General features: G+C 41.1%; 1 protein-coding gene across 5 annotated transcripts in view; it reads left to right on the top strand.

Moving 5' to 3' along the window:
- lrp8 (low density lipoprotein receptor-related protein 8, apolipoprotein e receptor) overlaps nucleotides 1-12,641 on the top strand; it is a 188,620-nt gene that overhangs the window by 78,542 nt on the left and 97,437 nt on the right. The gene's annotated exons all lie outside the window — the stretch shown is intronic.

Here is a 12,641-nt window from a genome sequence, read left to right as displayed (position 1 = left end):
ATCAAGACAATTCAATTTTACAATTCAAGGGGCGGACTAGGTGGACTCCTGTTGTTTTTTACACGCTTCTTGATTTTCATTGGCTGTGATGACATCAGTCATCCCTCTGGAGTATAGAGAGCAATAAACTGTAGGTTATATATGTGTGGGGAGGAGGTGGCTAAAGGATTGATAGCTGATATCATTAAGACAATGACCCTGTCTGGGTAAGTGAGGGTCTGAGAGTCTGATGGGATTGGAGTGTCCGGCTGGGGGAGGGGATGATGTGAGGGCTGGTATCGGTGTCTGAGCGTTTAATAAATCAATGCAGGTCAAGTCTGAGAGCCGGATGTCACACAGATGGCCTGTTGTTAGGGGGATTTGTAGAGAGCGAGAGAGAGAGAGAGCGAGCGTAAGTGTGTCTGTGTGTGTGTGTGTGTGTGTGTGTGTGTGTGTGTGTGTGTGTGTGTGTGTGTGTGTGTGTGTGTGTGTGTGTGTGTGTGTGGTAGATGATCCAGAAGCAGGGAGGTTTCTCTGTGCATATGTCACTTCTAATGAGAGGTACTGAAGCAGAGGCTGTATGACCTCATACAGTCTCCAGACAGGTTAGGGGGTAAAATACCATCACACTCACACACACACACACACACACACACACACACACACACACTGACTTGGCCGTACATCAAGCTCAGGGTGGGGATGTTCGAATAATTTTATTATTTTGTTCCTCTATATTCAAGGTTTTAGAAATTGCCAGATAGGACAAATCACTTGCAAAAACTGAATATCTTACTCTAAGTACAGCAGAAAACAAACAGAATATTATGTCGTCTATCTCAGACATCTTATTGAAATTGTTGGTATTCATTTATTAGTTTGAATACAGTGGTCAGATGAGTCTTTCTTAATGACTTGTTGCTGGTGTGTTGCTTCTCTTGACTTTAATGTTACATGTTTGTGAAGATCCACTATTAAGTCGGACTTGTTTTTTTAAGATTGAAGACAAAGTTTGGCAAAAAAAAAAAAAAAAAAAAAGAGATTATATTTTCCCTTGAAAAGTCCTGCTGAGGACGCACTTATAATGTTTTCTTGTGAAAGTTTACACAAACTTGGTGCACTGGATCAATACTGCTCTGTCGTCTATGGCAGAAAAAATGCAGAGTAGAAATGCTGCTATTTATATGGAAATGTGTTTTATTGCTTTGCATTTCTGCAATAGGGCAGTCTTGACTTTTCAACAAAGTTTTGCTTTTGCTAAAGCAGACGGAAGCAGTAAGGTGTGACTACTTCGTCTGCATTTCTGCTCGGAGCATTTGGTCGTCTCACACCACCATTCGAGGGACCGATAGGCTTCAGAGACCAAACCAAACAAACCCTGTTCCTGTTTCTTCGCCGTCGCCATGTTCTCCCCCAACGTCCCCTTTTGTGCTGTGACTTAATTAGCAGTCTCTGAAGCTAACGCGGCGCACGAAGCGACTGCTCTCTGATCTCCCTGATGAGATATCCACTCACCCTCAAAACAACAAAAACACTTCACGTTTGTTTGTCTCGAGAGCTGGCTGAGAGCCTTCAGGGCACACGACATCTATAAAACAGAAGAAGAAGAAGAAGATGGTGAGGAGGTCAGGAAGAAGAAACTTAAGAAGAGGACAGAGGGGGGAGGAGGGGGGGAGATAGTCATGTGTTGAAAGGGGATGATTCTTTTATATGATTAAATCTGAGGAGGAAAGTTTGTGTGCTAAAAGTGGACTAAAGGTTAAAAAAGACAAGAAAAAGAAAGAAGAGAAGCTAATGGAGAGATTGAGTGTATAGAAAACTGTAACATAAAAGAAGAAGAAAGAACACGGCTGATACTTTTCATCTCCTGAAAAGCAATTTCTTCCCATTATATCTGATTTCGTTTCTATCTGTCTTTGATCCTCACCGTCGCTCTGTATCTTTATTTCTCCCTCTTTTCCTTCTTTTTCTTTTTTTTTCTGCTTCTATTGTCATGCTTGTTCCCCTTCACGTCTAAGCTGCTTTGCTGTGCTGTAATGCCCTGCTTATGTAGGGGGGGGGGGGGGGGGTGAGGATTGGGGACCCAGGATGTGACAAGGATTTGGGAGGTCTTTGGCATTCGTCTGCTGCAGAGAACCCCGTTGTTCGGGGAGTTCAAATCCAGACATCTGGGAGCAGCAACAAGCCAAGAGGACAATGGTTTAACATGCTTAGAGGGAGTGTTAACCCTTCAGCTGGCAAGCAAACAAACAATACAACATCCAAATTGTCTACTTTATTGGTTTCATATTTGCATTGCAATGTTTCCATCGACCTTCTCGCTGCATCAGGCTCATTTGACAGGGACTCACCTGGATTCATGCATCAAACAGGAAACAGTAGCGAGAAATGCCTACGTGGATTAACAGGAATTAAGCAGTCACTTGAGAGCGCTAATATTTGGTTAAAGATTTGGGCAAACATTGATGACTCTGTGGGTGTGACTTTAATTATTCTGTCTCGTGTGAGCAAAGATAGATTTGGCTGGAAAAACAGGATGTTTAAAGTGTGTCTCTGTCTTGTTTCTTTGATGGTTCTTGTATCACATACTATTAAAAAAATGGACGTAGCCTTTGGTTTCAAAAGTGAATTTTAAAAAATTCAAATACATGGAGACTTGTGTTGTTGGAAAAAGTCCAAAGCTGTTTTCAGACTTGAACTCTTAATGATTTCTAGACAAATTTGAGTTGCTCATTCATACATGTCTCTGACAGCGTGAAGTTTTTTCCCTGTCCAATGGGGATGGGGGTGGGGGATGGTGGGCAGAGGGTACATGAATGACATGAAGTAAAAAGGGTTCTGAAGAAAGATTGCAACAGAACCAAAACAACAGTCTGACACTATAATGTCAGTTTCTTGCCTCTATATCAATGCGTGTGATTGGACAAATTCAATGGTAACAAAATGACCCCGCCCACTGCCTCATGGTGAATTTTCCTGAACATAACCTGATGACTTCATGCCGACTTCACACAGACATTTCACCGTGGAGCTTGCAAGAATTTCCAGATGAAATAGGATAAAAAAAATGTGGCTGTTCGCGTTCACACATGCAGCTACAACCCAGAGAGAACACCACAACTATATGACACCAAATGGTGAAATGACCCGACTTGTGATTTGAATTATTGCCTCAGTTTTATTTACTTCATGGTCTCGATCTCTAGTTTTAAGTCTTCTTCAGTACTGCTGTTAATTTGTCAATGGATGGTCCCACTGAGGTGACACGTCAACCAGAAACGAGACGTAACAAAGTGCCCTTACACTGTTGTCCAAATATTTTAATTGAAGTTCTAATACCATTATCTCATTATAATGACGACTACAACGATCAACTTGAGGCTTCACAAACATGATAGCCATTCTGCTTCTTTCATAAAGTGTATGGTATGTTTAATTTGTTGCTTATGGGTATAGTCACAACAATTTATTAGGTAAAAGTGAAAGAAATCTCAAATGTACATCATTAGTCTGCAGCAGTGCTTCTCTCAAAAAGCTCCTCTTAATGGTAATCCCAATTACTGAAAAGTGAGTCACACAAAGGCTCTTCACTTTTCTCTGAAAGCTTAAAAGACAGAAATCGGTGCAATCTGTATTCTAATGGGTAAACAGATGCCGACTTCAGCAGAGTTGTACACAGATTCATGAGCACACAGACACACACGAGAGAGGGATTAACCTCTGTGAAGTACTCGTATATGAGCAGGAGCTGACAATTATTACCTCCGCAAAAGCATTCTTAGTTGCCTTGATATTATTTCATCCCATTTCAGAGTTTGCCTCTTCCAAATCGTCTCGATACGGCTTGCTGCGAGATGCGTTTACCATGCTCCACTTTGTTTCAGCACCAGTCCTTTTGTCATTCATCAAGTTAAAGGCAGCTATTTATTTCTCCAAAAACATGACCACATGCTCGTTCAAGATTTATCTAAGTGGTTTGAATGTGAAGGATTTCACTGTTGGTTTGTTTTTCAGTCCCAGAGAGAAATTGTTTCGTCCCAGAAGATGATCAAGTACAACAAAACTTTGCGGCTTTGGCTCACTTGGTAGTCGGTCATCTCTTAGCTGTTTTTACATCTCAATGAATATGTAATTGAGCTAGCCGAAGTTACTTTTCTTAAGTTTGCCACCATCTCTTGTATCTGTTCCTTACTGAGCTTTAGGTGAGTCCACCTCAACTAGATGATGAAACTCACCCAAGTGTCTCGAGTGTTGTTGTTTCAAAAATTCTTGTGAGTCCACGTCCTGCCTGATGTGCTGGACTCTCCTGTGTCCAGAAGACAGATCATGAAATGCTAACAAGCTCCTTTGAACCGGTAGGTGGTATTTGATGTGCTACGAGAGGCATGATAATATATTGTGTATTTGATCTAGCCAGCTGTCTGGTTTGCCAGCCCAGGGGTTCTCTTCACATCTGCAGCCCTTTGTACTTTTGTATCTGAGTCCCTGACCAAACACACAACTACACTCCAACACACCTGTGAGCATGTCTATAAATACAGGTAGAAAGACTCACGAGTCTCAGAGTTTTGGTTGGCACTTTGCTCTTACATGTAAAGTACTTTACTTTATTAATTCCCTCCTAATGATATTAAAGAAACATGCTTTATATGAATGCAGCTTAATAATTGTTAGGGCTGGGAATCTTTGGGTGTCTCACGATTCGATTTTGATTCTTGGGGTCACGATTCGATGGAGAATCTATTTTTGATTCAAAATGATTCTTGATTCATGATTCAAAGTCTATTTTGAATTAGTACATACTTCAGGATCTTCTCTGATCATCTGTGAGACTGGCAACAATTTCTTGTTGCTCCATTTGGCATTCTACTGATTCAAAGAGCTAGCCTTAGCACTTAGGGAGTGACTGATTAGTAAAAAAGTTAGAAATCTATTTAATATCTCAGAAGATAACAATCTCGATTTTTACATAAATTGATTTTTTTCCCCACCTCTAATAATGATAATAGTTTAGTTTTGACAACATGATTCTATTTCCAACTAGTCCAATATGGCAGCTTGGTCACCTGCTTGATCATGAATTACTGCTTTCATATGGTCACAAAGTTGTGAATGTTAACAAAACTGACACAGCGTGTGAAACTTACATCCCTAACTTAAGTAGCTCGCGTAAAGTTTTGCTACTTTAAAAGAAGTCACCTTCATAAATGAAGCCAAAGATTCCAGTTTTATTTCATATGGGAAACCTCAAACTCTGGCTGGCAGTCCTGCTTGATAAATAAATCCACCACACTCTGTTCAGATTTATGATCTTCATGCTGTTTCAACTGACTTTCAAGCCACATCACAACATTAAGCTAGAGGACAGGGTCTTGAAAGTATAATGGAGGAGTAACTGCAGCCATGTTTATTTTCAAACTCGACCAACAACCTATTTCTATTTCACCATTTTAGCTCCATTTGCAGCTGATTTGTCAGTTAAAAGGGTCAGCGGCTATTTGTGGTGACCTTTTATCTTCAATCAGACAATGGGTGGATCATCACTGATTACTTCTTTGTATCTGCTCCTCACAGCAGAAAAAAACAAACGACATCAAGTCCCTCCTTTGCCCTCCATCACTTTACAATTAGCTTTATTTTCCGGCTTCTCTCGTTGTATTCTAGACCTCTCGCCGTGATATCTCTCTGTCTCCAGCTGCTCATTTGGGAAACTGGACGGGTCTTTAATCTTCTCAAAAGACCAATATTATACTTGTCTACTCTACACTTTTCCTCACTTTGTTTCTCGCTCAGACACCCACACAATTCATGGAGCGTCCCTCTACTCCCTCACAGTTTGTTCTTCAACCCTCCCGCTCACTGATAAACGGCCCCTTTCTTTCCACTGACATGCTACGTTCTTCAGCTCTTTAGCTGGTCACAACAATGTGGAGGACCATCCATTTCCTCTCCTTTCTCCCCCATAAGCACGCTCTTTTTTTTTTGTTTCCTTTACCCTGGCTCTATTTTTTCTCTCCCTTTTGCTGTTGTCACTTGCTTGCCTTTTCCTGGTTGCTCCATTGACAAGTTGACTGTGTGCCCAATGTACGGACGCTAAAAGCCTCAAAGTGGCGATCACATGTTCCACCTCTCAGTAAATGCAATCCCCCAAAAATGAGATCTTTGCAGTTCAAAGGCTCGTGGGCAAAGAATTGCTTGGTTCTCGTGCACTTAGCTCTCCTAAGCTGAAGCACATTTAAAGGCGTCGGCGTCTCCGTCTCAAGGACTGAAAATAAACGTACTCAAATAGGAGCGTCTGTTTCCGACTGTAGTTATTGGAGCAAATCAACAATGCTGGGACTGCAGTCGACAAATCCTAATTAGTTCCCTTAGCTATTATTGTGCTGTTGGATGTTTTATTTCCATTCCCCTATCAACCCGTGTGTTCAGTGAAGTGTGGAAATTGAATGACTTGAAGGTAGACGTCGACCTTCACCTTCTCCCAGGTCGAACAGCAGCGTCCCAAATCATGTCATCGGGAGATGGTGGTGATGAATCCTAAGAGATGTCCACATGGTGTGTGTTGGTGTGTGTTGTGTTGTGTTGTGTGGCTGAGGTGAACACCGCATGAACATGAGTAGGTCAGCTTATTCCCTCATTGATCATGTGGGTGTTCAGAGCGTGACATTAGTTGAATGTCAAAAGATGATTAACACGGTACGTCCGTTGAGAAAGTAGACTGCAGCCGCCGCCCGAGTGTACTCTGAACATGTCTTCTGGCCCCGCCCACATGGTCACTCCTATTAATCTCTATAATGGACGTTATCTTAACGATCTGGCCCTGCATGACCTTATAAAGGCATAACATTTATGTGAAGGATCACAGGACTGTTGCAATTTAAGCTTCACAGAATGACGAGCCATATAAGATATTAATATTAGAATTAAAGAGGATGCATACCATCCATTATTCACACTTTGCCTAAGGAAGCAGACATGGCGGCCTATATAGACCTGAATTTAGCACGCATATGGTGTATAACTTCAAGCAGCATCAAAACAAAAGTCTAGGGATCAGCTAGTGAGGAACCTAGAGCTCATTTAGGTTTCTGCTATCCCACATAAATATGAATCACTTTTTTCTATCTGCGGATGGAGGACTTAATAAAGTAAAATAACGTTGTGCTTCAAATGTAGGAAGGGGGAGTGGCTGGTAGGTAACAGTGTGTTTGTGTGTGTGTGTGTGTGCACTATGTGTCGGTGTTTGTCTCCCTCCGCATTCGCTCTCACACCTCATAAGGCGGGTTTAGGCTGTTCCATATGGATGCCGCTCATATATGACAGGTCAGGTGCATCAGAATGTAAATGTAAGCAGCTGTTTGTGTGTGCATCAGCAAGTCTTGAAAGGCAACGGGGGTGGGGGAAACATTTTATTTATTTGCAGCTTTCTTATACATTTGCTTTTAAATAGCTGCGAATTTCAACATTTTTTAAAATATTTTTATTATGTGCAATCTCCCTTTATTTAAATATTTGTCCTCCATTTGAAAACGATTGGTTTACTGACATGTATTGTTGCACTTGTCCTGTTAGTGTTCTTTGGGGTTTCTTCTTTTTTTCACATGGGGTGTCTGTTCCTGTGCCTCTTGCAGATGGAAAAATGAGTTGGTTCACATGCTTATTTCATTACATGAGATATCCCCCCACTCAGCATGTTGCACTTCCCCCCCCCCCCCCCCCCCCCCCCCCCCCCCCCCCCCCACCTGTGCAAGTCATTTTCATTGCATAAAACTAATTGCTTTTCATTGAGTATTAAAACCCCCAAATGACTGCACTCCCATAAAATGTAATTCTGGGCTTTTCAAGATGGACGATAATAGCTTTCCATAATGTGCTTTACTGAATTACTTCCATTTTAACTTAAAGCCGGGGTGTCATTTCCAAGGTAAAGTCTTCATCCTGGGTTTATGAGTCCTGTAATTGTTCCGACTCTTTTCTACAGATGATTAAAAATGTGTCATATCACAACCTGTCCTGCAGTTGCTCTAGACGTTTGAACCCAGAAACGGTTCACATTGTTGTGTCTATTTTATCCGTCTCCAGAGCCACTGTGTGAGTCACATTATTCATCAGGGTTAATTACAAGAACTCTGCATTTGCCTGCACAGAAGGAGCTGCTACTTAATGCATTTGGCGCCCCAGAATAAGACGAGGCCAAGGTTGAATCGTATTCTTTCTCTTTTTGTCCTTAAGATAAGAAGAAATGCGAGGTAAGGAAAGGGTTGCAGGAAATTGATAGGCTTACGTTTGCTGGCTTTTTGCATTTTAATTAATCCTCCTGAGTGAGATATGTTGTAAGCCAGTCTGTCACCTGCACCAGTTTGCATCCCCCTGCTGCTCTATTGGAGAGAATGAACTGTGATAGAAAATATGATACGAAGGTGAAGGAAAACCATTATTTCCAGGTGTCTGATATCAGTTTTGTTGCGATCTACAGTAGTACTGTGAATCATACTGCCCAGTGCACACTCTGTGTTTGGCTGCAGCTGGCTCTGTTATCAGGCTGCAGGCAGAGATGGAGGGAAAGGTAAAAAAAAAAAAAAAAACACAGTAAAGGTGGTCAGGGAGAGGTGGGATTTATTCTAACATGCTGTTTGAGGGGAAAGGATTTATTCAGTCCTTTGTGGCGACTGATGCCATTAGACACCACCTTGAAATGCTCTGTCCTTCTTGTATTTTGTTTCTGTACACCTAGTCCCTGTACTTTCCCTTTTTTTTTCTCACCTTTGTTGCAGACTCCGACTTCTCTGTAATCCCATCAGACAAGCTTTTCATTTATTCTAGCCCTACACCTCCCTTAATTCCATCCCTCTCATGTCTTTAAGACTGCCTTTTTCTCTTTTTCCCCTCTCTACTTAGAATCAATACTCTGCCCTGCAGATGTCCCCATTTTTTCCCCCTCAATCTGCAATCCATCGTGAACCATATAAATACTTTCAGACTCCCGTTTTGAAAGCATTGGTCTCCATGGCTGAGGCGCTGTCAACTCCTTCAGCGTGTACTTCATTACTATAGCTCCCACTTGTGCCATCAGTCATAACTCTCTCTTTTACCGCACACTGTGGGACATCCAAGGCTACACACATAAACAACAAGCTAATAAGCTGGCTAGCTTTTCCTTAACTCAGTAGAGTAGAGGAGTACTGTTTTTGACACACTGCCACACATGGTTGGAAGAATTCCTTGTGTTCAGCAGCTTAAATATGTTTGCTGTTCAGTCGTTGTTTTTGCAAACTATGAAGAGGGGATTAGTTTCTTATTTAAGAGCACATCAAAGTTTTTTTTTGTGGAAACACAATCATAAAAGGAAGCTTGGCCAGTTCACCTCCATTGGTTTGCTGTATACTCTCCACTGTTTTGATGTAACGTAGACGTCAGGTGAAGCAGTATGAAGAGAATAAAAGACTTCTAGTTGGCGGGTTGGGCGCCATTGATAGGTAGGATAGTTATTTAAAGTACACTTTTAAAACCACCGCAAACCAAAAAAAAACCAAATAAGGGAATACAGTGTTTCCCCTAGGTTGGAGTTGTAGCAGCGGTGGTGAAGAGGAACAATGTTTTAGTTGTGTGCGAATTAAAATTCTTGGCATTAAAATAATTATTAACATTTATTGGACAAAATAATCAACCAACAACCACCCTAGTGCCATATCCTGGCTTGTGGGTAATGGCAAAAGACGAGAGGAGTCAGAATTTTACCAAAGAAAATGAATAATTTATTTCGAAACTCACCATGCTAGATGCATGTAGGGGAAACACTGGTATATTTCCCTCAAAGGGGGATAGTTTGGTATTTTTGAATTGGGATTGTTTGAGGTACTTGTCAATAGTAAGCATATTAGCTACAGGAGATGCCAGTCAGCGTGGCCCCTTAAGGAGAGACCGGCAAGAGTACAGGCATGGAAGCTAGTCTATACAGCTTTACAGACAGGTGGTTGACTTCATGTTTTTAAGCTAATTTGAAGAAAAAACTCACAAAAAAACAACATGGGGTAAATGTAAGCTGTATTGAGAAAATTTAAAGCCCTTTACTTTTCCACTGGCGAACCACATTGTTTTAGAACCACTTCAGAACATGACATACGTGTTCCTTCGCCTGCAGCGCACTGATGAGATGAAACAATAGACTATTTTTCCAACATTTTCTACTGCAGTGATTCTCAGGGATATGTCTGACTGTTAAGAAGAAAGCAGGATGGGATGTTATGCCAGAAAACAAAACCTTAACATGTACAGCACAAGACAGGCAAAGAGATAAAAGGTACAACTTTGTCCAGAGGGGGCGCCAAAGTTACTGTAAACCATTAATTCCTCACAGGAGCTTTAAATTCAAAATGAATTGGTCAAATGTTAATGGCATGTCGTTTATTTACTGGCATGTGAAATTTGTAATTCGAGTTGCCAATCAAATGTTTTCAAAGTTTGAAACACCTCTGACAGGAAGTAAATAACCAGCCTTGCAGCTATTGTGATCATAAAAACTGACTCTTTGTTGTGTGCTTCATATTTTGATTGTTATTCTCCCATTCTTGAAATCTAACTCGCACTTCAGTTTGACTTCCATGCAGCAGAAAATGAGAGATCAGAGAATGATGGTCTCTAACAGGACAAATATGATTTATTTCACTTTATGATCACCTATCCTGGCACTCATTGCTACATTTGCAGCGATTAGAGATAAAGGTTGTTGGAGCGTTTTAACATCAGGCTCACATGAAAGAAAAATAGAACAGTAGCAGTCACAGTAGCTCACTCTACTTTTCAGATGAAAATCCCCCCGACACAAACACCAAAAGCGCACACGCACACAGGGGTTGTTCACACACAAACAAAAGCACTTTCTTGCCATTTGTCAGCCCCTTCTCTGTACAGTATATTTCATCATGGCGTGGCGAGGCACTGCTAACACGCCGAGCGAGTGCTTTCTCTTGTTCGGCGGCTCTCATTGCCTCTCCCCATGACAGACTCAAGTGCCTCGATTTTCCCCGTCATTTGGGAAAGGGACTTTTGAGAGTCCAAAGGCTGTCGTGATCACAGAGAGTCAGAGCCGGTTCTGAAAGAAATGAGCATGGACTCTAAGAATGGATCATATAGGACTGTGAAACTAGACCACAACCGCTGAGCTGGTTCAGTTCGTGTTGGAGACTTGTGTGTTTCTGCTCTGTTGGCGCATGAAATGCTCTGTTCCCTGCAAGATTTATTCGACACACTCTTCTCAGGGGTTCTACTGAAGCTGTTCTACTTATTCATAAAAAAAGCACACTGCTGAGATTTAAAACAAGTCTTAACTCTGATTCATAGTCCTTCACTGGGTTTTTACTGTTTCCTACACAGTGGTTAAAGTTGGCAACTGGTTACTACTATTCAAGAGCAGCAAACCAGATTGTTGCGCTGCTAGCAAAGATTGTAGCTTCAGTTTAAGCTTGAAAAACGTCAACAAGAAGAGTTTTTTCAATCACACATTTTAATACTGTATTGCTTTTATTCTAAAGTTAAAGTACTATGGCCTTTAAAAACACAAAATAAAGGTTAAGAAAAAGAATCTGGTTCCTCTCACGCTCTTAGCTAAGGAAAGGCAGCAACTGGAGCTGTTGCTAACGTTAGCATAGCTTGATTCTACATGCGTGGCTTTGTTTTTTTAGGGTTTACGATTCCTTCAGTATACTGAGCTAAATAACAATGATAGCAACCTGTCACATTCTTTCAAAGGTAGCAGTGCAGCTAACAGGTGTGAAGTGATAATGGTTTGTATGTTTCTTTAAAGCTCTTGTATGTGAGGGGTCCTCTGACTCAGACAAAACCCAAGTCTCATATTGGAATCTATATCTGAAAACAAACGTTGGTATTGGAATATCTCTTCACTCCTAAATCTGCTCCTGGTTGTGAAATGTAATACATTGCTATACAGGAAATAAAATGTATGAATCTTAAATTCTACATGAGTCGCATTACAGAGGAAAAAAAGGAACCACCTATAAAACTGAAACTCGTCCACAGCAGCATTACAGAGGAAAAAAAAGGAACCACCTATAAAACTGAAACTCGTCCACAGCAGCATTACAGAGGAAAAAAAAGGAACCACCTATAAAACTGAAACTCGTCCACAGCAGCATTAAAACACTAAGACTCGACTGGATTTGACCGGCCAAAGATTCAATCCATATTTAATGAAAAACATTGTTGAATAAACCAGGTGATATGCACACACAGAGGAAAAAAACAACTAAGAAAACTAAGAAAAGGAAAACTAATCAAAGGTCTCTTTTCCCCTCTTGTTTCCTGATACAAGATGCACTTGAACACTTCATCAAGGCTTCAGTGTGCAACAGGCTGCATTTAAACATTACTTGCTGATCGTTAAATTGGCTTGAAGCTGGTGCTCAGGAATTACCCTTGACTTAAATTGAATTTAAATTGTCGTGTCTTCTTGCCTTGTTAAGTGGATGATGAGACTTTTGACATGTTTTCTTTCCACTCACTGATTTTTTTTAATTGCCACTTCCACCGTTGGACGGAATGTCGAGGTTCTTGGGGTCTTCTTGTTTTCCACCTTTACCTCTGACTTCAAAAGCAGAGCTCCAGAGAATCTGTCCGGCTTGGTATCTTAAAGACAAGCTATAAGA

The sequence above is a fragment of the Labrus mixtus genome, chromosome 3, assembly GCF_963584025.1.
Source record: "Labrus mixtus chromosome 3, fLabMix1.1, whole genome shotgun sequence".
Classification (NCBI taxonomy): domain Eukaryota; kingdom Metazoa; phylum Chordata; class Actinopteri; order Labriformes; family Labridae; genus Labrus; species Labrus mixtus.
The sequence above is the reverse complement of the archived record's forward strand: the minus strand, read 5'-3'. Positions and strand labels throughout refer to the sequence as shown.